A 27,438-nucleotide genomic window follows, 5' to 3' on the forward strand; every position below is an offset into this window, starting at 1 on the left:
TTGAGAGTATTGTAGAAAAAGCAATTCTCCAGGGGCTCCTGGGTGGCTGAGTCTGTTAAGTGTCTGACTTCAGCTCAGGTCATGATCTCCCAGTCCGTGAGTTCGAGACTCACCTTGTTGGAGTCTGTCCTGACAACTCATAGCCTGGAGCCTGCTTCTGATTCTGTGTCTCCTTCTCTCTCTGCACCCTCCCCCACCCCCACTCACACCCTGTCTCTCTCAAAAATGAATAAACATTTTTTATAATTTTTAATAAAAAAAGAAAAGACAATTCTTCAGATGATTTAAGGAACATAAACATTTTTAAATTTCATTGATGAAAGGATGTTCCAAAGTAGAAAACTTAAAGCTCTTAATTATGTACACCCAAGTTTGAAATAACTAAGTATTCAATTATCTAGACTGTCTCTCCTAAACCTGCTACAAAAGAAAGAAGCAGGACTTTGGGAACTTAGTTATTCGGTTGATTATCTATAGAACACACTAATTGAATTATATGGAACTTACCCACTTCAGAGCCTTACAACTTTTAACAGAGAAAAGACACAAGTAATCTAGAAATGGTAAAACCTAGAAGGCTCTGGATATCCCAACACAAAACTAACAAATCTACAAGGAGTCTCCACAGCTCAGAGCAGTAAAATTTAATTAGTAACTTCTGCATTTTCAAAGCTATTGAAAACCTCTTCACTATGTCAGTATCTAAATTTCCTAGAGGACATCACTTGTTTGATGTAAAAATAACCATTACTTTGATTCATAAGGCAGATTTTGGTACTTCCATTAAATGTGTATGGAAACTACTCATCCCTGACTTCTATGCTTTCTTAACTTCTATTTTCCATCTCTTTATGTCTTCAGATTGCATTTTTGAGTGCTTTCCTCATGCCTTCAGTTTATCCAGTGCTTTATTTAACTCATCTCTTGGGGTCTTATTTTAATAACGTATATTCATTTTTAATGAACATGTCTTTTCTATAATTAGTATTTGATTCTTTTTTTAAAAATCTGTCCTTTTGTTCAATATGCCCTTCATTTTTCCCATGAATTTATTCAATCTTTTATCATTAATCATTTTTTACGTAGTATATGTGCTTTTTTTGTTTTAAAATGTTACTTTTAATGTTTCTGCTGCTGTGCATTCATCATTTACAATATTACCTGTGTTTTTTAAGGCTTTAATTTTATTATTTTTTTATTGGGTACTAAATATACTTTAAAAAGCTATAACGTGTAAGGTTTAAAGACTAACAGTACCATGAACATTCATATATTAGTTTTATATCTAGTTTTAACATCTAGTTTTCACATGGACTGTTACCAGTGCACGTAACACTGCCCTGGTAAGATTTGGAGCCAAAACCATGCTGTGTACCTCTTTGGTCTCTTCCCTCTCTTCTTCCCAAAAGTAACGTTGATCCTGAATTTTATGTTTATCATTTTCTTTTTCTTTATGATTTTATGACTCCTAATACACTTATTTTTACACTTATTTTAAGCCCGTTTTAGATAGTTATACCATCAAGAATTTAATTTATCTAATAGAATTCTTGCATTAGTTGCATCAACTAACTCTCTCTTAATCAGTAAGTTCCTGCTTGTGCTTTGTAATTTCCAACTGCAAGCTCAACCTCAGAGAAAACTGCCTCTCACCTCCATACTGATTACACACTGATGTGTGGAGCTTCCTCTAGGAAGAGCTTTGCATTTCCTCTGCTGTAGCTCTACAAGTTTCACCAGTTTTACTCCAGCTTTACCTTAAACTCTGAAGTTTTGTTTCTACGCTACTTGGGTTATTCAAAATCAGGTCTCACAGCAAGTGTAGATTGGACTTTCAGTTTCCACAAATCTCTCCACCCATGACTCAGAGCAGATGATGTTTCCATGCCACATCCCCATACCAGGCCTGTCTCTGGAGCAGAGTTTCCTAGTTCCCCTCATGAATTGGACAAACTATTCTGGATATATTTATCCATTGCACAAAGAGCTTTAGATATTAGCTTCTAAGGCCTATATCCATTCTACTACCTTTAACCTGCTTGGCATCAACCACTGCTCATTACAATGATTTAAGTTCTCTCCATTTCCTGCTACTCAGAGATTTCCCTTTCTGGCATTTGAACTCATCTATGTAGCTAATATTTTTAAATCTATTTTATAGCTGGCATTACTATGAATTTCAAGTTAGAAGATACATTTCTTACATCTACTTATCCAACCAACCTTTCTAGAAATCAATATTATAGCTGAAAAAGTAAATCTGGGGATTTTTATAGGATTTTGTTCAATGCCTTATTGAAGTAATGCTTTGTGTAAGACATAGACTTACTTCTTTGAAATATCAAACTTTCTCTTGACTCTTCCATTATTTGTGAAATTTTTTAACATTTAAGAAACACTTTGTTGTGAAAAATGGTATAAAATCATAAGTCTACATTACTACATGTAATTAGTAAATGGGCAACACATAGTTTAGTATCACTTTGGCAAACAAGTATGAGAGAGAAGGGCTTGGTTGCCCTCCTTGATTAAGAGTTAAAATCTTTACATTTTCTACTAAAAAGGAATCGGAGTGAGTTTTCAGACTCAGATATTAGGGACATCTTTCTTCCTTTCAAAAGCCATTGTGAAACTACCACCCATGAATTTGTCTAAATCATTTGATAGATCCTTATATATTAAAACAGTTCTTGCCTTTAGTGTGACTAACATGTTTTTCATTCACTATATTGATCAATTTCCCTATTATTAGTTCTTAACATAAATATGTGAAAGTAAATCTTGACGAACAATATTTGGAAGGAATTTCTTTTCCTGTTTTTTTATTATTATTTTATTTTCCCACCTTTGTTTCACTCTGATTTTGAGGTAATTGTTGATTTGGGGGTATTTTTTCAAACCTCATTTTATATGCCATTTTTAAAGAAGTAGCAGAACATATATGCTAAGATTCCCAGTTCTGGAGTCAGACTGCCTAAGTTTCAAATCAGACTTCACCACTTACTATGAATCATGTTACCACAGGCAAGTTTTTTACCCTCGATGTACCTCAGTTTCTACATCTGAACAATAGGGATGCTGCTGCTGACAATGGTGCCTACCACACAGGGCTGTCATAAGGACTGAATGAATTAATACATATAAAGCACTTACAAGAGCCCTTAATATATGTTATTATTATTATATTTAAATTTTCCATGAGAATTTTACACAGGCATCTCTAACAAAGCGTTCCTAGCCATAACCTAGCCTAATGATTTTATGGTTTTATGGAAAAATCTCAGGGCACAATATCTTGAAGCATATAGAAATAATCTTGTGCTATCACTTTTCATGATCTCTTGCTTTTTTCATGAATGGACATCCTAAAAGTAATGAATCCAAATAAGCCTTATTTTTTTCAATCAAAACCCTTTGTTGGGACTGTTTACAGGAAATCTCTTGGGAATGGAGGGAGTTGAGGCAACAGAAGAACCCTTCAGCTCTGTGGCCCGAGAGGGCCCTCACCCCACCCCTGCTGGTCCTGTGGGCCAAGATAAACATGTTTGGCAAGGAGTGCCTTGCTCACTCCACCCTGTCAACTCGGAGGTGAAGGTTTTGGACTGTGGTATTGCCACTCCACCCAACTCTGTTCTATTTTTAATATACCTTTGTGATAAAATGTATTGTGCCCATTTAAAAAGAAAAGTCTGGAAGGTGTGGCTGACAAGAAGGAAAGCAATATCCTGCCACTGCCTCAGACATGAAAGCCTCAGCTCATGGCCCACCCTCTCTGTACAGCTCAGGCTCCACATTTTGTTCAATAAAAGCAACAACATTCACATACCTCACCACCAGGGAAAATGCCATAAATTGTCCCAATCATGTGTGCCCTGGTAAACACCCAAGTATATGACTGAGCTCTCAATAGCCAATCACAGAAAGAATATCGGCACACCTTGCTTTCCTTAAAAAATGTGTTGCTAAAACTGCATGAAAATAAAATGTAAGTTAAATCAATTCTTAAATGCATTAAGAATGTGCTGCTTAATAAATACTGGAGGACTGAATAATGAAATCCCTTTGTAAAGTAATAATGACCCTAGTTTATCTGTTTTCATGTCTAGAATTTTGGAATCTGATTTTCCTTAAAGAATGACATACCAATAACATTAGTTTCTCCACTAAAGGTGTTGCTTAAACTTTGGGCACTCAGTTTTCTTTAGGGGAATACTAGGGCACAAGATTCAGTGACCTCTGCAAGTCCTTTCAAGCTCAAAATTCACTGTCTTCTTAGGGCAGTCTAGTAGTAATTAGAGGAATGTCCTCTTGTTTGGTTGTTCTTTCTACTTATCATTCCCTCTATAGTCTGGGGGAATATGTACTTTTCACTATCAGTTTCTCAGATAGCCCCATGACACTTCACGAGAGGGCTGGACGGAATGCTTTGCAGATGTAGCAGAAAGAGCCAGAACTATGGTACACTGAGGTTCTGAAGCTCCCCCTGAAATCTCTTTCTATGATGATCTTTCCTGCTTTGTTTTTGACCCAGAGTGGGGGAAAAAAAATCAAGAGTGCCTCTAACAATTTCATGGATTAGGACCTTCTTTCTGGATGACCCCAAGAACAAAAGATACTACATACAATATTCCATTATTTGCCATGAGCACCAGAGATGCACAAAGGGAAAATTATATTAACTCCCCATCAAATACTGGGAAAAAGTACCATAAGGTAGTTAGGTTATTTGCCCAAGTTACCCATGGGTTACTAATAAAGCTAAAGATGCTGAATTCTGTGACAGAATTACTAAGTTATGCTGTTTGATGTTGAAATATCTGACACCAGAAGTATTTTAGTTAATAACATTGCCTAGCATCCTCACTGAACATCACATTCTTCATCCAGGGTGTTCATACGTTTACCAACTCACCCTTGGAATAATCTCAAGAACAAAAGGCAGCTGGAAGGTAATATTTTAAACATTAATGAGATATTGGTGGTGTACCTCAGTTCACCCAAGCCCCAAGCCTCCAAACACAAACATAACTAGTTTTTGACTCCCCCTGTGGCTAAAGAAATACTTCCATTAGTGGAAATATTTGAAATCACAGAGATAAAAAGAATGTGTGATTCACATCAGTGTTATTTCGTCCCATCTAATGACATAAATAAATGTGATAATCAATATGAAATGGCTTGGCAAGCTTCAAAGAATGAAGAATCATTTTTGGCGTTACTACTGGTTGTAAGAATAATAGCATTGTAAACTATCAGCTGACATTAAAAAGATCATTAGAAGATATTACAAAACACTTTATGCCAGTAAATATGACAACTTATATGAAAGTGTTGCCAAACGGACACAGAAAAAGACAGGAAAACTGAATGGCTCAATATCATTAAAGAAATTGGACCTATTTTTATAACCTTTCCACAAAGAAAACTACATCCAGGTAGTTCACCTATAAATTACCACAGAACTTAAAGAATAAATAACTCCAATCTAATACAAACACTTCCAGGGATAGGAAAAAAGAATAAGAGACACTTCTGTATTATTTATCAGCCCAGCATAATCTCGATGCCAAAACCTGAAAGGGATGTTACAAAAAAGAAAAATAGCAGACACATAGGTACAGAAATCATAAACAATATTAGCCTGACCTAATTGGCTTTATTTCAGAAAAGCAAGGTGGTTTCTGATTCAGAAACCAATCAATGTAATTTACCACATTACCATTAAAAATAAGAAAGCTACATAATAAATTCAATAAATTTAGAAAAAAGCATTTGGTAAAATTCAACACCCATTGATGATAAAAGTGCCCAGCAAACTATCTTAAGCTGATAGCATACTTAGCAAAAAGTTCTACAAATATTAACCGTACTTGTGACTTTTGGGACAAAACAAGAATGCCTACTCTCACCATTTTTTGTTCAAATTATATTGGAGGGGCGCCTGGGTGGCTCAGTCAGTAGAGCCTCCAACTTCAGCTCAGGTCATGATCTCGCTGTATGTGAGTTTGAGCCCCGCCTGGGGCTCACTGCTGTCAGCACAGAGCCTGCTTCAGGTCTTCTGTCCCTCTCTCTCTCTCTGCCCCTCCCCAGCTTGTTCTCTCTCCCTCAAAAATAAAGAAAACATTTAAAAATAAATAAATAAATTATGTTAGGGGTCCTAGTCAGTACAATGCATCAAGAAATAGGACTAAAAGGTATAATAATTGCCAAGTAAAAAGATACTATTTTCATTAGTTATTATTGGAATGAAGAGGTGCATTTATCAAACCCATTGGATGCAAGGTCTCATATTCAAAAAGCAATTCGCTTCTGTATACTATAAACATGAAACAAATAGAAAATAAAACCTTTTAAAAGATACCATTACAATAGCATTGGAAACATCAGTTTGGCAGCTATGTGCAAAGGAATTTAAGGAGTAAGCATCAAGAAATGACTATTCTAAGAGTAACAATAATGTGATCAGATTGTGCTTCAAAATAGATCCAAAATTCATGTAAACATAACCAATTTTTAATAATTATTTTCTAAAATCCATACCCAAATCTTTCCTCCTTCTCCTCCATTTTGTTATCTGCTATATTTCTTAAAAACAAGATATCACAATTATTTAGAAATTCACCAGCATTCCCTAATGACAGCAGAAAATAGAAGTGTGCTTCAGGAAACTTTTCATGGAAGCCACTGATTTTAAATTGGCTTCATGTCTTACAGGGAGAGTACCAAAAAGGACTGAATTAATACATGACAGTCACAGGTCACTGTGGGTCTCTTAGAAGTATAATCCTCCATTTACTCAGATAGCTTCTTCATACAGGACATCTTATAGTATATCTCATGAAAGTACACAAGGTGTCTAAAAGCAATTTTGAACTAATAAATACCTAGTAGTGCAACTGCTTGTTCATAGGGTAGGTCTATTTTTAATTTTTTGAGGAACCTCCATACTGTTTTCCAGAGTGGCTGCACCATTTCGCATTGTGCACCAACAGTGCAAAAGGGTTCCCCTTTCTGCACATGCTCGCCAACATCTGTTGTTGGCTGAGTTGTTAATTTTAGCCATTCTGACAGGTGCGAGGTGGTATCTCATTGTGGTTTTGATTTGTATTTCCCTGATGATGATGAGTGATATTGAGCATCTTTTCATGTGTCTGTTAGCCATCTGGATGTCTTCTTTGGAAAAGTGTCTGTTCATGTATTCTGCCCATTTATTTCTTCACTGGATTATTTGCTTTTTTGGATGTTGAGTTTGACAAGTTCTTTACAGATTTTGGATACTAACGCTTTATCTGATATGTCATTTGCAAATATCTTCTCCCTCTCCATGGGTTGCCTTTTAGTTTTGCTGATTGTTTCCTTCACTGTGCAGAAGCTTTTTATTTTGATGAGGTCCAAATGGTTCATTTTTGCTTGTGTTTCCCTTGCCTCTGGAGACATGTCTAGTAAGAAGTTGCTGCAGCGGAGGTCTAAGAGGTTGTTGCCTGTTTTCTCCTCTAGGATTTTGATGGTTTCCTGTCTTACATTTAGGTCTTTCATCCATTTTGAATGTATTTTTGTGTATGGTGTAAGAAAGTGGTCCATGTCACTGATCTATTACTTTGGCTATTCAAGGTCTTTTCTGGTTCCATACAAATTTAAATTTTTTTCTATCTCTGTGAGGAATGTTAGTGTTATTTTCATAGGAATTGCATTGAATGTGTAGATTGCTTTGGGTAGTACAGACATTTTAACAATGTTTGTTCTTCCAATCCATGAGCTTGTAATGTTTTTCCATTTCTTTGTGTCTTTTTCAATTTCTTTCATAAGCTTTTTATAGTTTTCAGCATACAGATCTTATACCTCTTTGGTTAGGTTTATTCCTGGGTATTTTATGGTGTTGGTGCAATTGTAAATAGGATCAATTCCTTGCTTTCTCTGTCTGCTGTTTCATTATTGGTGTATAGAAATACAACTGATTTCTATACATTGATTGTATATCCTGCGACTTTGCTGAATTCATGTATCAGTTCTAGCAGTTTTTTGGTGGAGTCTTTCAGGTTTTCCACGTAGAGTATCGTGTGATCTGCGAAGAGCAGAAGTTTGACTTCTTTCTTGGCAATTTGGATGCTTTTTATTTCTTTTTGTTGTCTGATTACTGAGGCTAAGACTTCCAGTACTATGTTGAGCTAATAGAGAACTTCTGAATACCATCCCAGGCAAGCTGTAGAGTACCCAAATATTATGTGACTTTAGGATGAATATGCTAGACACTGGGGCCCTCTGTACTTTTCCATACAGTTCCACACTCAGAACAGCTCCAGCTGTCTATGGGAAGGTTCTGAAAGACAAAGAGCTAGGGTTTGGCTATTTACACACAGACCATAAATGAATTACCACGAGTGTGTTGGCAGAGAGATTTGAACCTAAGGACATGGGACAATCTGCACAGGTTGCCAATGGTTTGTGACTTGTGAGAAAAGAAAGGGGAAATTAAAAAAAAAAAATCTTGCTGGCATAATTTACATTGGACCACATGAGCACATTCCAATCAATCCACTTCATAGACATGATCTCACTGGTCTCCCCAACATCCCTACAAGGAAATGAGGGGGACAAATGTGACTCCACCCTTTAAGCCAAAAGCCCCATCCTTCACTCCCACTTGTGGCTAGGAGTGGGTGGAACATATTTATACAGAAGAACAAATTACCATCTTCCTTGCTTTCTGGCCCCTCAACATGTGGGTGAACAAGTTTGCCTTTCAGTGCTTGAGGCCATACAATTCCCAAAACAACCAGTCTGAAATGTTGGGGACTGAGTCACTGGCCAGTGATAATTCTCAAACAAGTGCTGGTTTGTTTCTCAATCATTGTTTGGCCTTGCTAACTTGGACTCAATAATACCATGGAATATAAGCGGCTGGGATGAAATTTTCCTCATTGGCCTTGAGGAGGCTTTTTTCCTGAAGAGTGGCTTCTTAATGGTATTGTTGTTGCTGTTGTTGTTGTTGTTGTTGTTGTTGTTGTTTGAGTATAGTTGATGCACAATGATACATTAGTTTCAGATATACAACATAGAGATTCAAGATCTCTATACATTATGCTATGCTCACCACAAGTGTAGCCGTCATCTGTAACCATGTAAAGCTATTACAATATCATTGACTATATACCCTGTGCTGCACCTTTGATTCCCATGACTTATTCATTCCATGGAAAAGGAAGACAATAGTGAATATGGAAGCTAAAGCATTTTACACCTTTGCACTAGAGGATATGTTGATAGGACTATGCTCATCTAGAAGATAAGATTTGAAACCAGGAAAGTAAATACTTTGGGCATCCAGAAGTTCTCCCAAATAGTAAACTAGATCATCGTTTTTCTATTGTTGTTGTGGGGTGTTTTTGGTAATTATATTGCCATTCCAAACTTCACTCCTCCCTATGTGTGATTAAAAAAACAAAATCTGTGGCAGAATTTTTCAAATTCTCCATCAAAATAGTTACTAGTACGTATAATGTTGTTGAAAGGTCATTTAGAAAAATAACAGTATACCAACAAAAATTTATTGGATGGTATTTTTCACATTAGGAAATACAAAATAATTTATTCATAAACCTACTCCTCAGGATTCATGTTTGATTCTCCTACACTGAAAGACATGTTTGGATTTTCTTTCTCCCACTACAAACAAAAATGTCCCAAATATTGAGAGATGAAAAGCACAGAAGATCATTCTCCATATAAATGTTGACACACGTACATACTCACTCTACCAGCATATGGATACATACTACAGATATAGAACTCAGCAGCTTACAGCAGTATTCTGAGATGAGCACCATATGTGACATAATAATGCATTATTTCACTAAAGCTTTCAGAGCTTAAGAAAATAGCCTGAGGAATAAGACTGCTCTTTTCTGAGCCAAGGTTGCAATCTTCTAAGTCCAAGACGTGCTTGAAAACAGTCATTAGGTAATTGTAAAAGCCAAGGGAAATCAGTTTAAGAATATTAAATAATATTACTACTGACTGCCCTTTTCCATGTTCAATCCAGATGGAAGCTGGACACATGGGAAGTGACATTTTATAATAGCAAAGAAAAGGAGAAGGAGCGAGCAACCTTCCTGCCTATGTTCTCTCTGCAGGATTTTATTTTATTTTTTTTTTCAATGTTTATTTATTTTTGGGACAGAGAGAGACAGAGCATGAACGGGGGAGGGGCAGAGAGAGAGGGAGACACAGAATCGGAAACAGGCTCCAGGCTCTGAGCCATCAGCCCAGAGCCCGACGCGGGGCTCGAACTCACGGACCGCGAGATCGTGACCTGGCTGAAGTCGGACGTTTAACCGACTGCGCCACCCAGGCGCCCCTCTCTGCAGGATTTTATAACTATCTGCTCTTTCTAGTCCCCAGAAACGGGGATATTACATCTGTTCAATATTTTATGGAAAGTCTCCCCTTGTCTTTTTATAACATACTTTCATTTTATTGTTAGGCAATTTCATTTCATATGTCAATAATAACCTATTAATTTATTCAAATCAACAACAATGAAAAGCAGTTCTTGATATCAAATAAATATCCTTAAGGGAAGTCAGAATATTTCACTGTCGCTAACTTGGTGTATGATCTGGAGGAAGTTACTTAACCTCTCTCAACCTTGCTTGACTGTCTGTCAAATGAGAAAGATGAGATAAATTATCTTCGTAAGTCTTTCCAGAATTCTTCTATTCTTTTTGCAAATTGGTTTCTGCTTGCAGAAAAGGTTCAATCTGTTTCTGGCATGACAGTGACCAAGTCACAGTCTCTATTTGGGATAATGAGAAAAATAGGCCAACACATTTACAAGATGAATTACTGTGGCCAAAAGATACATAAATATGGATTGAGTGTATTTTTAATATTCAGAGAAGTTTCCATCTCTGAGTTACTTCATTAGCAACTGTTACTTCACCTACCCCTGGCTGAGATTTTCCAGTAACACTAGGTCAGCAATTGTAGACTCCATTTTCTAAGAAAAATCTCTGTATTTTCCATCTGCAAAATTTTCACACCCAACGGCCATGTTCCTTAAGGGTCCAATGGAGACTGGAAGATTAGAGGGAAGGAAAAAAAGGTTTATGTAGAAAGAGTTTCTGACTTGGGAGTACATTTAGTTCAGAAACAAAAACTCTGAAGTGTGGCTGGCTTAGTAAAAGCCATCAAGAATATGAAGGACCAGCTGCTCCATATTTCCTCAGAGACTAGAACCTGAGGAAACTGCTTTCAATTATAGCAGAAGGCGGCACTTTGAGTTAGACCCAAAGAATTTCCTGGTTAGGTCTCTGAAACAAGTCACTGAGGGAGATTTTCGCCACCCTCAAGGATATCTTGAGTCTTGGGACAGCTACAATCGAATATTAGCCCATGTGTGTTCAGGGCTTCTATATTCAGACTCTACACTAAGGACATTGCATGTGCTACCTATTTTTATCAGCAGAACAGCCCCATGAGAGAAGTGTTATTGTTATTGTCACTTTATTGATGAGAAGACTACAGGGTTTGTTTTTGTTTTCATTTTTGCTTTGGTAGCTAGCAAGCAGAGGAGCTTGGATTTGAACCCAGAGCCAGTTCTCTTCATCATTAGGCTCTAAGGCCTCTCTGCAATGGATTGACTGTCAACTAGTTAATTGCAGTTTTATAGGGAATAACACAAGGAAGCTACTGGATTTGACCAACTGTAGGAGGACCTTTTATACAAATAAATATAATCTGATGTTCATCTCCACCAAAGCATTGGAAAAGCATTGGAAAAGGCTTTAGTGGCTTAGAGTTGTGTAAAGACCACAGAATATATGAGAATTTACTAGCTTTGTGACCTCGGATATGTCACTTAACCTCTCTGATGTTCAGTTTCCTCTTTGACCCATTCAGCACTATTCACTGAGTACCTCCTTACATCAGAAATTCAATGGTGAATAAAATCTGGAAGATGAGAAAAATAATACCTATCTCACAACATTTCTGTGCTTACCACTCAGTCAGTGTGAGTTCCCTTCCCACTTTCCCTCCTGCACAAGGGACTTGTGTTACAGAAGGAAGAACTTTCTGACTTTAAGGGTTGTGATATATGCTTCTAAGTACATAAAGGAGAATAAAGAATTGTTATCTTCTGAATGAAAGATACTTTTTCCGGAAAAAATCCAGAGAGAAAAGAACCAGCAAGTTTGTTACTTCCTTTCTCCTTTGTACTCTCAGAGAATTTTTTCATACCTCTATTATAATGTTTATCATATTTAAGTTATTCTTTTACATATCTTTCCCCCCATGAGACTCTGGATTAGAAGACAACGTGTATCCTTTTCTCCTTTCTGTATTCGCCAAAATCATACCAAGCCCTAGGCCTGGTGCATCGTGGACACTCATAATTTGTTGAATGAATGAATAGGTAGGTAGGTTAGGTATGTGGGTGGATGGGTAAGTGGATAGATAGGTAGATAGATAGATAGAGGTTCCTGGTTGGAAAAATTAGAATAAAATCACAAGAGAGAAAATACAAATTGAAACTTACTTCACGTACTAAGACAAGTAGACCATTCAGTTTTTGCCTTATTTTGACGTAGGAAGAGCTGTAACTAGGAACAATATGTACGTATCTTTCATGAGTGTTTGAAACTTCCAGAAGTTCCTTCTCAGCAGCAGCACTTGGGGGGACAGGATAAATTCTAGTTTGTGAAAGGAGTGGGTGGTCCTGCCAGGAAGCAGGTGGATAGGACTACATGATTTCTTCCAGCCTGAGCTTCAGTGACTCAGTAATTCCAAATGAACCCTCGGGAATCCTTCCAATCGAATGATTCTTTCCAGTTACTCGGACTGGGCCTCAAACAGGCTCACATTAAAAGAACCCAAATATTTAACCCAATATTGTCATGTTGCAAAGATTATTTTCACATCAGTGAATGCCCTCAGCCAAGCAAAAGTACCGTGTATGTGGGCGAGGAGAGACTGTAACGTGGTCTCTATCAGACCAAAACAGGCTGAAAACTCAAACGTTTCATGAAAGCAGGCTTAATCTGAAATGAGCTAATTTTTTTTAAGTGAATTGATGAAGTAAACTCTTCAGGAAAGTCAACTAGTTTGGGGTCCTGGGACTGCACCTCAGTGACATCAGATCTGAAATCCTACGGTGCTCCTGCATTCACACAGGCCTTTCAGTAGCAGATGGTGCAAGCCAGACACACCACAGGGACCACACGCAGAGTGTGAATTTATAAGAACTCTCTTCTCGAATTGGATCACTGGGTATCGAGAGCCTCCATGGTGCCTGGAACTGTACTAGACATTTTACGTCTATTGTCCATAACCCTAAAAACAATCCTAGAAAACAGGGGTCATTATTCTCATTTTGTATCTGGAGAAATGGGGCTTCAGAGAGGTTGTACAAACTGCCCAATGCTGTCCAACTACTAAGTAGAGTCAGGATTCAGATCCAATGTATCTCTCGGCTTCCCTTCCTAAAGTAAGAGGGTCAGAAGATTGCTGGATTATTTACAAGCATTTGAGCCTAAATGCTGCGACCAGGAGACACAAAGCCTTATTTCATGAAAAGTTGCTATTCTTTAATAAGAGTTTGTCATTTGGTTCAAACCAGTTGCCCATCTTTTTCCTACTGAAATGGAGAATTGTCAAACCTCAAGAACCCATTTCCTGTTGCTATTTGCAAATTGTCAGTATTATTTTATGATAGAATCATTTCTTAAGGTAGAGTTGTATGTTTGCTTTATAATGTCTGAGTTTGGCACCTTGCAGAATAATTTTCTGAACGGGAATTGTGCTTCCATTACCTAATTGCAAAAAGCTGCCAAAATTTTAAAAGGCTCTGGGAAGGGGAGGCAGTACAAGAATTCAAGTGACCTCAAGGTCTCACTCTTAAAAGAAATGGAAATATTCTTGGACTGGATCGTCATCCTATTTGTTGGTGTAACTACAGCTGGAAGGGGAGAATAAAAGGCAACACTTTACTCCCCACTTTCTCCAGTAACACGTGCAACTGAATTATGCTCTTCATGAAGAAAATATTTCCGAGCAATTTGCAAGTTTTACCATCGTCTAAAAAAAATGTGCATGTACCAGTTTAATGCCTCACTCTGAGGAAAAAAGTAAATTTATTTTTAATATAACAAAGACTCTAAGGGAAAATGTCAATCAACTAAAGTGAAAGCTCAGGCAGTGAGAAGACAAATGTGAATAATGCAGAGAATGGCATCAAAAGCTGATGGAAAGGGATACTGTTTAACACAGTCGTACTATCATCCAAAGTGCTGAGAGGAAAGAATAAGAATTTGCATAGTCCTGGTGTGTTCAAAACATGAATATCTTCCAACCGCCACACCTTTCAGTCTTTTATTTTGGATTTTATTTTATACATAGAGCATAGCCATGAAGTAATATTAATTTAACCACACTCTAATAAAAGTTACTCTGCCATTATTTCCATCCTTGCTAATCTTTCTTTCTCAGTTTCCTCATGAACTTAAAGCTTTGCCAAATACAAACGTATCAGTGTGAAGAAAGGATATGAAGCTAACCCTTCCCTGCATGTTCTACACCACACCTTATGCCAATATTACATTTTTCTCCCCTTTCCTCTGTGTCGTAGAATTTGAGTCTTCTTAAAAATTCCCCTATATTGGTTTTCTATTTCTAATTCTGATGGCTTCCCACCTGGAATAAAAGATTTTACTTTCAATTCAAACATGGAGAATTTACCTCTGGATATGAAAAACCTATGGCCACGTCATGTTGATTTTGCTTATTTAAGTCGGCAGTATGGTAATAAATTGAATAGGTTCTTAGTAAGAGTGCTAATTCATCTACCATGGCAGTTTTCTGTGATTAAAGAAAATATGGCTCTAATAGTCAGTCTACCTTACCCACGTGAGGTACTCAACTGGGGACTTAGCAACCTTTACAACGATACAAGTATTTTTATTTTTGTCTTGTTTTCAATATTACATAAAAGAATTTTGCCTCTAATAAACACCCTAATATCCTTCTTTATCAAATGCTGGAATGGAAATCTCCAAAAGGTAGCTACTTTTAAAAACTTCACAACCTCGCTTTATTGGAACTAACCATGTAGCCCTAAATTGATCCTACAAATTCCCAGAAAAGGCAAAATGAATTTAAAGAACATGTTGTATCTTTAAAACAATAGTAGAATGAAGGGTTACGTTTTTTTACCAAAGACCTGCATTGAGCTTTTTGTAGAATTTACCACAATACCATATAATTTTAGTGATATATATTTAACATTTAGTATAAACCTTTTTACAATATATGAAAATGAAGCAAGAGAACAATTAAGTAGCTAATCACTTATTTCACTTCATATTAATTTATTTAATAGATTTCAGAGAGCGTAAGTTCATAAAAGGGTCCACAAAGTAAGAACCAGAGGACCCTGGGGAGAGGGCTGTATACTAAAGCCAGAAGCCAGAGAAATAACTTATTTTCCCAAGACTAAGAACTGTGAAGATCTCCAGGAGGAGATCTCCCAAGGTCCAGAGGCAGAGACAGAAAGTCTTAAAAGCAGGAGAACATTAGAGGGCAGCTGACAGGGTCACATGGTAGAACTCCCCTGCTCAAGTTCTCAGCGTGATCACCACGATGACTGTGGCTGAGCTCTACACCTGTCACGTGTCTCAAAGTCCACATGCAGTGGGGCCACCTAACAGCAGGTGGGCCCATGATTGCTAAGTCAGAGAAAGAAAATTCAAGGCCCGCCTGCCTCCACTGACTTTTTGACATTAGACATATCACCGGGGTTCTTTTAGTCCCATTTCCTGATCTGTGAAATATGGGTAACAACAATGTGCTAAGGATTGTAGAATGGAGGTGAAGAGCCCTTGGTGGGCTATTAGGCACTATGCAAATGTTAGTTATGCTCATCTGCTCCTGTGTGTGTGTGTGTGGTGTGTGCGTGTGTGTGTGTGTGTGTGTGTGTGTATGTGTAGTAGTAGTAGTAGTAGTAGTAGTGTGGACTATATGATTCTAAACTGTGACATTTCACAAATGGGGAGAGGTAGATGAGGCAGTTGCACTCCATGAGCTGAGGGGTGTGGGGAGCTGTGACTGGGCAGGAGGCTGCTGCCGTGCATGCTGGCACACCAATGAATACATATACTGTGTGTTACAGTTGTAAGACTCCATGCTGCACTCTGGATGCCATCTAATTGCTTACAGACATACTTGATATGGACCAGAAAAAACCTGATACCATCATTATTCGGGATTCAAATTGAAAAACAGCACTACAGTGAGGCTTCGGTAAGAAACTTATAATAATCATCTTAACAAGTAACTTAATATGGTTGTTGTAAAAATTAATGAAATCGTTTTAAGTGAGAGCACAGCAAAGGTTTGTCATTTTGGAGATTTCATGAATAACTGTACAGCCGCTGCCACAATAGTTCCTTGTGTTCTGCATTTTCCAACATACCTGATGAATTCTTTTGCCCAAAAATTGCCTGTGAAAGTGGCACAGAGAAAGTTAGCTTGAGTCTCTCAACCAGCCGCTAGGCCCACCGGCATCTTCATCAGTATGATCATCGATGTTCATGCAAAACCCCAAAGTGCCTCCCATGCCCTTAGAGAAAAATGTTCCAAATAACTATAGGTTTAACTGCATATTGTGTTCTCATACACTAAAAATCTGAAATCTGACCTTCCCGCCTCCCTCTTATAAGAATGCTTGTAATTAATTGGGCCCATCCAGACTATCCAAGATAATCTTCCCATCTCAAGATCCTTAACTTAATCACATCTGCACAATCCTCTTTGCTATGTGAAGTAATATATTCACAGGCCCCAGGGATTAAGTCATGGACATTTTGGGGGTCCAGTATCCAGCATACCACAGATGGTTTATTGTGTTATCATTACTTTTTCTCTGAAGGAAAATAATGCATTGGGAGCGTAAAGAATTTGGTCAAATACATCCAAAGAGCCTGTGATGGAGTTCTGCAATCATTATGTCCAATTCTTCCTGCCCACATCAGTCTGGCATAAGGTTTCTCACCCTTGGCACTGTTGACATTTAGGGCCAGATATTTCTTTATTGTGGGGTGCTGTCTTGTACATTGTGGGAATTTTAGAAACACCCATGGCTTTTTCCCACTAGATGCCAATAGCACTGCCCCCACAGTTGTGACAACCAAAAATGTGTCCATACCTAGCGATGTGTGCCCTGGGTGGAAAAAAATCAACCTCAGGAGAGGAGTATTCATCTAACAGAAAGCAACCAGATTATTGTAATTAGCTCCTTAAAGGCAATAACACACAGAACGCAAAAGATCTAGTGGTATTAACCGATGGCTAATCTTAAGTGGGCCCTGATAGTCTAAAAACCTTTGCTAGAGCTGATCTCCTGAAGTGCATTAACAGACAGCTGTCAAAATTCATGGAATCAGAAAACAGGCATTGTCCTTAGTGGACTCTTACTTTCTCTCCATGCACAGAACATAAACCTCCAAGGCTCGTTCTATCCGAGATTAAGGCAATGAATTGAAAATTAGTTAATCTGTCAAATTTAGTCTTTCTAGCAACTACTGCATATGATTTGACATAAAACTGTGAGAGTGAATGAGATAGTATGGCCAAAATACTGAGTCCAGAGTGGCTCCAGAGAAATGTGAAGCCACAAAAATATTATCACCCAAAGTTTTAGCATTGGAAAGGATAGAAGAGACACAGAAAGTGACATTGTCATCAAACTGCTAGTGATAATACCAGAAATTCTTATATGGGGTGAACCACTCGATTATTGTCTAAGTTTGGGAAAATCACTTTGCCTGTGTAGGACCCACTTTCATCTGTTGAATGAGAAGGCTGGGGGTGGGGGGCGGGGAGAAAATCACCTAGCTCCTCACTACCGAAAGTGTGGCACATGGACCAGTAGCATCGGTATTACCTGGGATCGTATTGGAAATGTAGAAACTTGGGCCTCACCCCAGACCTACTGAGTCAGAATCTGCATTTTAACAAGATGCCCAGACGAACTAATGCACTGGTTTTCTAAGTTTGTTCCGAGTACTTCAAACCACCTCCCTACATTCCCTTACGGCCACCCAACCACCCTTGTGGACAGGGAACCTAAGGGCAGAATTAGCAGTAAGGATTAATTTTTTAAAAGCTCTGGTAATCCAACCTTTCCTTTGACAGATAAGGAAACGGAGGCCCAAAGAAGTAAAGCAGGTTTCCTGAAGCCACCCAGCCAATTAGTAGCAGAACACAGATTTTATTATTAGCTTTTCCAGTGTAGTTGACGGTACTGTTTCAGAAAAATGTTACCAAAATGGTGGGCTTAAATTGCCAAGTGTTACTCTTACAACTAATGAACAGGAATGCTTTTTGTCTCTGGGGAAAAAAAAAAAGGCTTTTTCCCCCCAAGTTTAAAAATGACTGCTTTTTAATGAAATTATGTTATTCCTGGAGGTACTTAGAGAAGAATCAAGTTACCGGTGTCTCGCTCCTGATCCAGGCAGTAGGAAGGCCTCTATACTCAGGCCAGACACTTCCTCTCCCCTTTCCTCCCTCTCTCAACACCCACTCACTCCTCCCGCACACGCAGGCTCACTCCTCCATGATGGTGTGTAATTCAATTACAAATAACTGTAGAAACCACATAAGTCCGTGATCGAGGATACTCACAAGTCCAGTTTTAGCCAATAACCCCTTTGCAAACAGCAGCCTTGACTGAGACAACGGAAGCCTTCTGTGGCTTGAAAATCAAATATATCTCAAATAACCACAAAGAAATGGATGGATGTACAGGTTAAGAGAATATTGTGGTTTACATTTAAACAAATTTCACTAATCCAACAGTGGTCCCCCCTTACCCATGAGGGATATGTTTCAAGACCCTCAGTGCCTGCCTGAAACCACAGATAGGACTGATTCCTATATATATACTATGTTTCTTCTTATACATACGCACCTATGATGAAGTCAAATCTATTAATTAGGCACAGAAAGAGATTAGCAATAATAACTAATAATAAAATAGAACAGTCATAACAATACACTATAATAAAAGCTATGTGAATGTGGTTTCTCTCTCAAAATAGTTTATTGTACTGTCTTCCTCCTTCTTGTGAGGACATGAGATGATAAAATGCCCATGCGCTGAGATGAATGGTGGTGAATGACATAGGCATTGTGACAGAGTGTTAGGCTACTACTAATTTCTGATGATATGCCAAAAGGGGGATCATTTGCTTCTGGAGGGTGGATAACTGAAAGTGCCAGAAAAGAAACCATGGACAAGGGGGAAGGGACTACTGTAATGGGCATTTGTATGTTCCCCAGTGACAAGTGTCTCTGCCTTGGGGCAATCTTCTCCATTTTGTTTCTACTCTTCTTCTCCCTGTTGTCATTGAGTAATGACCTAGAAACAAGAGATCTCAGTATGACCATAGCCAGGAAGAATAACAAACTATTTGAATAATTGAGCATACTGTATTTGGCCTCAGTAATACTGTCAGATACTTTCTTTAATTTGCCTCCAGACTACTCTGGGTTTTGCCTGCAATAAAAGTCCCAGGAACTATATTTAAAACAAAGGGAAAGAAATAATTGCATGGTGCCATGTTTACTCTTTGAAAATGTTCTTTTTATCTCCTTCTTCCTCATACCTTTATATCACCTGAGAAATGTCAAACCAAATGTGTCAAACCAGAAGTGCATTTCACATTTCTTTTATGCTTGATAGATCTAAACTATCTTTCTCATTCTTCAACTCTTTCCTATCTACAAATCTTTGTAAATATGGGGGTTCTTAATCTTTTTCTCTTATACAAAATTGTGAGGCTTCTTGATAGACCAGCAGGATTGTGACAAGATTAGCTAATTTACAACATTTAGCCAAATAATACAACTATCTAGCATATGGATAGGAAGCAAAGAATAGATCGAAATGCATACCCCCTTTTTTGAAGACATTTTTGACTACTGGCAGAAGTAAACACTGCAGTGGATTTTTATAAAAAGATGTTGGGATATAATTAACATCCTTTCCAGCCAAATTATATATTTTCTTTTTTTTTTTAGTAATAATTATCAAGGGTGTACATCTTAAACCACCATCCATCCAAATAATGAACAGATTTTCATATGAAGATTCTATAGCAGCCAACTCAGTAGAAATATACTGAGTCACATTTAAATTTTTCTGGCAGTCACATTTAAAAAGTCAAGTGAGGGGTGCCTGGGTGGCTCAGTCAGTTAAGCGTCTGGCTTCGGCTCAGGTCATGATCTCAGAGTTCATGAGTTCGAGCTCCACATTGGGCTCTGTGCTGACAGCTCAGAGCCTGGAACCTTCTACGGATTCTGTGTCCCTGGCCCTCCCCTGCTCGTGCTCTGTCTCTCTCTCTCTCTCTCAGAAATAAACCTATATTAAAAAAATTTAAAAAGTCAAGTGAAACAGGTAAAATTAATTTCAGCAATATTTTATATAACCCAATATGTCTAAGATATTATCATTTAAACATGTAATCTAAATTAAAAATGTCTGGGGCACCTGAGTGGCTCAGTCAGTTAGGCATCCGACTCTTGATTTTAACTCAGGTCATGATCTTATGGTTTGTGAGATCAAGTCCTGTGTCAGGCTTTGCACTGGGAATGCAGAGCCTGCTTGGAATTTTTTTTCTCACTCGCTCTCTCTGCCCCTCCCCTGCTCATGCTGGTACATACACACACACACTCTCTCTCTCTCAAAATAAATAAATAAACATTTTTTAAAAATTAAAAGTTACTAATGAGGTATTTCACATTAGTGATGGTAGCCTCCACAAAGTATATTAGTCTTAAAAGATTAGGAGGAGAAAATGGTTATAATTCAGAGAAAAGTATGAATTATTTTTAAGCAATTAAAAAAAACATTCTCAATAATAAACTAGCATAAGCCCTAAGGTAATTGAATTGTAATGACCTCTTGTTTGTGTTGGGGGTTTTTGTATCGATTTCTCAAAACAAACAAACGAACAAAAACCTACTTATTCTATGAATGAGACTTGCAGTTAGTTGTCAGGTCCTCCATTAAAAAAATTAAAAATAAAACATAATTTACAATCATAAGAAAACTTGGATGTTCTCTCTCTTCCTCCTTCCCCCATCTTCTCATTCTTGTGTTTGTTCCCATCAGAGCAAGACCACAATTATTAATCATTTCACGTATTCTTTGGTTTCCTTTCTCAACTGTGTCCCATAGAACGCTTTGTTAGGGTACCTGCCCTCCTGCCTGGCACATGAGAATCACTCAATATTTGTTAAAAGAATTTAAATAACAAATTAAGGAGCATCAGCTAGGTCAGTAAAAGGCAAAGGTTTTTTTTTTTATTAATAACATACCTAGAATTCTAAATATTACTTATTCTAATACTTGAATTGAAAAAAAAGCAGAGAGTCAATTTGGTATCACAATTTTCAACTTCTGTAACACATTCCTGGATATTTAAAAATAACTTCTTCCTCCAAATGTCAAGATTAATGAGAGTTAAAGCTTGTCTGGGTCTCATCCCCAGGGTTAGGAAGGATCTGCTGGGGACACCTACATGAAAAGCCTGGACCAAGGAGTAAGGTTCTGAGGGTTCAGATACTTTCACCCAGAGCAGCCAACAGCAGCCAGTCAGGGGGAAACCTTGAAACAAGGTCAAAGGTGGAACCAGAGCAGGGCTGAGTGACCCTCCGAATATCCATCTGAGGGGACAGGCAGAGGGCAGTGTCTGGAAGGATTGGGGTCCTGTTTGCATGTGGCCAGTGGCTCACCAGAGACTAGACCTGCCAGGCCCCTCTGCAGGGACACCCAGAAGTCTCCTCAGGCCCTGCACCATCATACCAGAATCTAACACCAGTCATGCTCTCCCCAGATTATGACTATCAGACCTTCAGGTGGTAACTCAGGTAGACACAGGGGTATTTATTTTGGAATTCATGTGACGGATTTCAGCATAACACATTCAGGTCTCTTTTGTCTTACTTTCCCCCATCCTCCTCTCTGACCCACTTTCTTAAGTTGTTTTTGTGTTTTTTTTTTAATTTAAAAAACTTCCTGTGCAGTAATTTAGTCAGTTTGTTATAATCCTCCACCCAAAATATATGAAAATGTGAAATCACACACAAAAATCTGCAGGCTTATTTGAGGTATGAAATGTTTCCTGTCAACTCCATGAGAAATTAAAAGAGTAGCTGCTCTAAAGAAACTTTTGGGATGATTAGATCTGCTAATAAACTTTATAGGTTTATGACTCAGAATTAAATTCATCAGATTAGAAAGTTAAAAGGGAAGCAACCAAATTGTTTAAAGTGCTGGCATTACCTAAAAAGACCAAGGAAGCTGAGATAAAAGCATGTTTCAGGGAGTTAACTGGAAATACTTTGGCACAAGAGAAGTAGTTTGAGAATCTTTCAGCACCTAGGAGTGACTCTAGCTTGAAAAATACACAATTTTAACAATGAGGGTTATAAATTCTCACTGACAACAGACAAAGGAGCCTTGAGATACTCAAGAGTCATGCAGCTGTTTACATCTAGAAGACCAATTCCTTTGGGAAGATTTGTGAAGACACATCTGTGCATTTCTTCTTCACTTCCTAACACATGACCCTCTTCATACCAAACCGTATTTTTCCTCCATACTGATAGCCCTACTGCTATCTGGCCAGCAAAGAACACAGATATTGTATAAAGGAAATACCTGAGTCAATGATAGAAAAGGATCTAGAGTAAAGCATTCAACACTCATTTATTTATTCAAAAAAGAAATTTCATAAGCTCTTACTCTGTCATCAGTAGGCTGCTCTGTGTTATGAAGGATGCCAAAGAAACATAAAACTGGCCTACCCTTGAGGAACTTATGGTCTAGTTGGATAGAGAAATAGTTACAAGCTACAGCACTCCATTAAAAAAAAATTCAGCAGTATCTCCCAGTCTCTATCATCACTCTGTTTTATTGTCACTATCTGAAATTGCTTTGTATGTTTATTTATTGTATCTTTATTTGTCGCTTATGATGTGTCTCTCCCATCAGAATCTAAGCTTCATGTAGAGAGGGATTCAGTCTGTCCTCCCAGAACCTAGAAACACAACATTAGTTGAATGAGTATATCAATAATGAATAAAACAGATCACTTGCAGCTGCATATCATCAAGGACTTGATGAGTGATAAGTGATAAGGACAGTAAGAGCTCCAAGCATTCAGTGGAACAGCAGAGTGAGATTTTATTGTCAAGGAAAGCTCCATAAAGAGGGGAAGCCACTGAAGATGAGTCAGATTTGAAGTAGTGGAGGACCATTGCCAAAGTGAGGTAGGAAGTTAAAAACAAGTACCACTGGTAGGATAGTTACAGGTAAGCTCCCAAATTTTTCCATGGGATCAGTGTTCAGTGCTAAAACTTCCCCTTGCCACATTCCTCTGATCTTTAAAAATGCTTTTCTTTCCATCACTTATGCTCACAACTCTATGGCCACCTACAACTCCTGTCCACCCTTTACTACTGTCCTAAAGGCAAGGATTGTCCAACCTCTAAAGACTGTACTCAAGCTTTTTCTCTTTCATCTCTACCCTGTCCTCCACTCACACTGCCAACATCTTGACCAAGCCCCCGGTAGCGTTTTTTGAACTAGTCTTCAAAGCCCCCAATCTACTTTCCAAGACCTGATTTTTTTTTGTCCTAGCTCTGCTTTTAGGTTACCTGTGTGACATTGGGAAGAGATCACAAATCTGTCTATGCCTTAGTCTTTTCATCTGTACAGAGAGGACCTTGGATGGACTAGACCATCCCCACAGTCATTTCCTATCCTCAAACCTTAGAATCTTACAATCCTTGGATATCTGTCCTCTACAGACCTCGCACTGTGCTTTGGACAGAGGGAATGTACAAAGCTTATTTAACTTAATGTAATTGTGTTGTATTTTCAAATACTGTTGAAAAATTATCTTAGAATTTCAAATAAAAAATCCTTTAAACATTTCTTTCCTAGGCTTTATTTTACTTTCTCAAATACATTTTTACTCTAAGCATAGAACTATTTTCATTCTAAGAAAAACATAGTTAATTTTCCTTTCTAAGCAAAAAAGTCAAGTTAAGTTTAAAAATCTCATTTTTGGGGCGCCTGGGTGGCTCAGTCGGTTGTGCGTCCGGCTTCGGCTCAGGTCATGATCTCGCAGTCTGTGAGTTCGAGCCCTGCGTCGGGCTCTGTGCTGACAGCTCAGAGCCTGAAGCCTGCTTCGGATTCTGTGTCCCCCTCTCTCTCTGCCCCTCCCCCACTCATGCTCTGTCTCTCTCTGTCTCAGAAATAAATAAACATTAAAAAAAAAGTCTTAAAAAAATCTCATTTTTAAAAACCTGGTTAATTCTCCATTCTACCCAAAAATCTCTCCCCCATTCCATGTTACACACATATACAAACACACATTGTTTCTTACTCATTTTAAGTGTAGATTAAATAGTCTAGTCATGATCAGGATAGAGTCATGTTTATAACGTGTTGAAATTAATGACTGTTGGGGCACCTGGGTGGCTTGGTCAGTTAAGCATCCGACTTTGGCTCAGGTCATGATCTCCTGGTTCTTGAATTCAAGCCCTGCATCAGGCTCTGTGCTGACAGCTCCGAGCCTGGAGCCTGCTTTAGATTTTGTGTCTCCCTCTCTCTGCCCCTCCCGACTCATGCTCTCTCTCTCTCAAAAATAAACATTAAGAAAAAATTTTTAAAGAAATTGATTGTTGATGAAATAATTATATGAATAAAAAAGAACATTTGAGCAATCAATGCATTTTAAACATGAAGGTGCACATGAACCATCTAGGGGTGTTGTAAAAAGACAAATTCTGATGTACTTAGTCTGCGGTGAGGCCCCAAATGGCATTTCTTTTTTTTTTTAATTTTTTAAAATGCTTATTTTTGAGAGAGAGAGAGAGACAGAGCATAAGCAGGGGAGGGGCAGAGAGAGACAAAGACAGAATCCAAAGCAGGCTCCAGGTTACAAACTGTCAGCACAGAGCCCCACACAGTGCTCAAACTCATGAACCACTAGACCATGACCTAAGCCAAACTCAGTCACTTAACCGACTGAGCCACCCAGGCGCCCCTCAAATGGCTCTTCTAATGAGCTCCAAGTGATGTAGATGCTGCTGCTCTAAGAACCAAGGTGGCAGTGACAAGGTGTGAGAACACAAGGGAACCTGAGAGATTGTCATATTAAGTTTCCTCATGTCCACAGGAAAATTGAGGTCTAGATTGGGAACTAACTGTGCCCTAGTCCCTCCAACTAGTACTGGCAGAAGTGAGACCAGTACAGATGCACAGACCTCTCACTAGGGCTGGCAGCCTGCCCAGTGCCATGCTGTTGGTGCAGAGTGCAGCCCTACACCCTTCTCCCATGTGACCTACATGGTGTGAGAGGTCACACTTTTGCAAGAGCAACATGTTTCTTATCACCTTCTACTGTGAGAGGAGCTTAAGTCCTTAAATCTCATCTTCGTCACTTACTATCGTTAACCTCCAACCCACCAATGACAGAATCAGGAGGAATATTCTTAGTTCTGCCAAATCAGCTGGGCTCCCTTTTCTCTATTTTTGCCACAACATTACCAAAACCTTGAGAGAAAATATGACTTTTCATTAAACCAGTTGATTGTAAAATCTGAGAGGCCCAGACTTAGACACACTGTCACTACCAAGCCGCATTGCTGAGGCATCCTTTGAGTTGTGTGTACATGTGCCTGAATACACACACACACACACACACACACACACACACACACACACACACACACCTCTATGTACCCCTGGCAGTGTGTGTACTTGACCACATTTGGTTTACTTGGTGGAAGCTCCATGTTTACAGACAGGCAGGTTGTCTGACTTACACTTAGAAAGTTCTAACAGTTTCCCATGCATAGGCCCCCACTCTTCTCACCATAGATTCATAATTTTGTATCTGGTTCCTAAGTGCAGAAAGAGCTTTATTATACAAAGAAAGGAAAAAAAAGGGGAATGTTCAGACAATAGTATAAGTTTCTTTTCCTGTGATAAGGACCAGTGGACAAGCTCACTGGAGAGGACCAGTGAGGACCTGGGTGAGGGGTCTGGGAAACAGAGTGCTCATTTTCAGTTAGTCTAGTAAGCAAAATATCAGCTTTGAATTCATTTGGTTTCAATTTACTTTCACAAAACACATATATAGTGAAAGATCTTGTTGTTTCTGCTTTCCTTTCTCCTTGCAGATTTTACCTCATTTAAAACATAAAAGGAGAAAAATAAAGGTGCTGACCAAAGCCAAACATAACATGATATGGGTGGACACACTACAAACTCTCCCTTAGAAACTTTTACCCCCAGACTTCCCGGGTAAGACTTTTTCCTAATGGAAAAAGGAAAGTATGTCCTCTGGCAGTGGAGTGTTTCAGTGTCTATAGGATACAACATATACCTGAAAGGATCTTCATTCTCCTTCACTGTTGGGAACCCCATCCTCTATTGTACAGAAAAGAAAATTAGGTACACTGAGGAAGCAGTTTCACTAAGTGAGGCATATCATCCTCCTAAATTTGTCCTCTTGAAAATAGAAGTTTAATGATTTTTCTTGAATTGCCAGATTCCTTCTCAGGATGCTTCTGAATCCCCCCATGGCATTTACAAAAACTTATGCCCACTCTCTCTTACCCTCCCATTAAAAAAAATCAGCTATCCTTACCCATTTAGCCCATCCCCCCCTCCCACAACCCCTCCAGAAACCCTCAGTTTGTTCTCCATATTTATGAGTCTCTTCTGTTTTGTCCCCCTCCCTGTTTTTATATTATTTTTGTTTCCCTTCCCTTATATTCATCTGTTTTGTCTCTTAAAGTCCTCATATGAGTGAAGTCATATGATTTTTGTCTTTCTCTGACTAATTTCACTTAGCATAATACCCTCCAGTTCCATCCATGTAGTTGTAAATGGCAAGATTTCATTCTTTTTGATTGCCGAGTAATACTCCATTGTATCTACTCCTGAAATCATTGTTTCACTATATGCTAACTAATTTGGATGTAAATTTTAAAAAATAAAAAATAAAAAAAATCAGCTATCAACTTGCACTTAATTATGGAATTCTAGAAATCATTAATTTTAGATCTTATCTGGAAGATCATCAGCCACCATATCCCATGCATGTGTGACTGAGGCCCTTAGCAGTGAAATATTAACATTTCTTTTTTTAATTTTTTTACATTTATTTATTTACTTATTTTGAGAGAGACAGAGACAGTGCAAGTGAGGGAGGGGAAGAGAGAGAGAGGGAGAGAGAGAACCTCAAGAAGGCTCTGGGCTGCCAGCACAGAGCCTGACATGAGGCTTGAACTCACAAAACTGTGAGATCATGACCTGAGCCAAAACCAAGAGTCAGATGCTGAACCGACTGAGCCACCTAGGCA

General features: G+C 38.4%; 1 protein-coding gene across 3 annotated transcripts in view; it reads left to right on the forward strand.

The window, feature by feature from the left end:
- Positions 1-27,438, forward strand: part of COL8A1 (collagen type VIII alpha 1 chain) — a 154,018-nt gene that overhangs the window by 26,955 nt on the left and 99,625 nt on the right. The window contains exon 2 of one of the 3 annotated variants that reach the window (XM_045501765.1): positions 16,163-16,293. The exons of the other annotated variants lie outside the window; for them this stretch is intronic. The gene's annotated coding sequence lies outside the window, so the exon portion shown is untranslated. The remainder of the gene's footprint in view (positions 1-16,162; positions 16,294-27,438) is intronic. 3 annotated transcript variants of the gene reach the window in all.

This window comes from Leopardus geoffroyi, chromosome C2 (assembly GCF_018350155.1).
Source record: "Leopardus geoffroyi isolate Oge1 chromosome C2, O.geoffroyi_Oge1_pat1.0, whole genome shotgun sequence".
In the NCBI taxonomy this organism is placed as follows: Eukaryota; Metazoa; Chordata; class Mammalia; order Carnivora; family Felidae; genus Leopardus; species Leopardus geoffroyi.